Below are 2,031 nucleotides of genomic sequence, written 5' to 3'. Positions count from 1 at the left end.
GCTCAAACAAAACCTTCCTTCTATAATTTGCCTGTGTCAGGGTGTTTTTATCACAGCGACAGGGAAGTAGCTAATACAATGGGATAGCTGTTTCCCATTTCCAGGAAGTGAGGAAGACTACCGACGGAAAGATTTTAGCGTTATAACTCTGTAGCTGTGAAACTTCCTACAAACTATTGGTCTGTAGGTTCATTTGAAAAGAAGGGGGATTAAGTCATCAGCAGAAACTCTTCCTTTGCTGTACCTGGAAGCACGGATCCTATTCGTAGAGTCTAAGTGGGACTTCTCATCTCAGCTTCTGATAAGTTAGGCGTAGAGCTTCAGGTAGTACCATACCTTTGGCGGTGGTGCCGTATGACAACGAATACTAACAGTCAGTGACCCAGAAGCCAGAGACTATAGCTTCGTTCTCTGTTTATGAGAATGACAAATGAGGAGATTGATCTGTACTAAAAAGGACTTTGATCTCTTGTGTATTTATGATAAATTAAAAGCAAGCAGAGAAAAGCCAGTGGTGGAATTGACCCCATAAACTCTTTGTTCCTCACGCGAGTATTAAACTGAAAAGCTTTACCCCATCATTTGAAGAGACAAGTGTGCCTCTGAGAACTGTCCAACACACTAATGGTCTATAATTAGAGAGATAAATGGTTCCCCTTTCCCATCAAAGGGAGTGCTAACCCCCCAATTATACCAAGAATCTCAGCCCGAGGCTCCAGATTTCCCACCTTCTACATGGTTTGGTAACCAGAGGCTGAGAACCTGGCAAACACAACTGACAAAGACCTGCGCCAGGCGCTCATTCTCCAGTCCACTCCGGGTTCCTTCAGAACTACTGCCGCGTGTCTTTACCACTTCCGTGCCGTGGCCCCTTATCTAGAGACAGTCCCATATTGATACAAAGTTCTGGTCTAATTTATTCATGACACGTCTTTCATCCTCCCAACGATCTCAGTTTAGTCACTAAGTGCTACTACTACCTCTAGCTCTTACCAACCTCCTGTGGAACTCATTGTCCCCAGGGTTTTCTATGAGCACTGAGATCTTCCTCTATCCTAAACATCCAAAATTTGAAAACAGTTGGTTAATAGAGTTAATCAACTAAAGAGCAGTTGAGGTGTGTGTGTGTGTGTGTGTGTGTGTGTGTGTGTGTGTGTGTATTCCTCCAGCTTTCTGTGTGGCTGAGGAGGTTACTTGGCTCTCCTGTACCTCAATTGGCTCGTAGAGTGTTTGAGGGATATGTGTTTACACTGTGAAGACGTATCTCTGCCTAAGGCACCTTCTGATTGGCTTAATAAAGAGTTAAATGGCCAATAGCTAGGCAGGAGAGAATAGGGGGGACTTCCAGGCAGAAAAAAAGGAGAGAAACTAGGAGGAGGATTGGAGCCATGCTGTACGAGGAAAGGTAAAAGCCATGTAACAAAATGCAGATTAACAGAAGCAGGTTAATTTGAGTTATAAGAATCTAAGCGAAAGGCCAAGCTTTCATAATTAGTAATAAGTCTCTGAGTCATCATTTGCAGGCTGGTGGTCCAAAGATATTCCCACGAGAAAGCTTGCTACAACAGAGAGCACGGACATTAAAGTCAACGGTTTTTAACAATAAAACCTAGCTGAAATCATCCTAGCTGAAATCAACCCAGGTTTTGGTCCTCTACTCTTATCAGATTTACTTCCATTCACCAGGTCTATCTGAGAAGGAGAGTTTTGGTCTGAAGGTTTTCTTAGGATGACGGCACAGCACAAAGGGTCAGAGGTCCTGTTACAGTCTACTTAAGCATTTTTTGAAGGCAAATAAACTTAACTGTTCTGTAGTACCCATGGGGTCTATTTTGTTTGTCTGTTTTCGGACAAGGTTCTTGATATCCAGGCTGACACAGAACTAGATATGTAACTGATGATGGCCTTAAAATCCTGATTCTCCTGCCTCTACTTCCCAGGTACTAGAAGAATTATAGACATGTACCACCATGTCTGGCTGACTAAAACTTTGTTATCATATCACAAGCTTCCAGAACAGTGCATTCCTTT

This window comes from Microtus pennsylvanicus, chromosome 14 (genome assembly GCF_037038515.1).
Source record: "Microtus pennsylvanicus isolate mMicPen1 chromosome 14, mMicPen1.hap1, whole genome shotgun sequence".
Lineage (NCBI taxonomy): Eukaryota > Metazoa > Chordata > Mammalia > Rodentia > Cricetidae > Microtus > Microtus pennsylvanicus.
The sequence above is the reverse complement of the archived record's forward strand: the minus strand, read 5'-3'. Positions refer to the sequence as shown.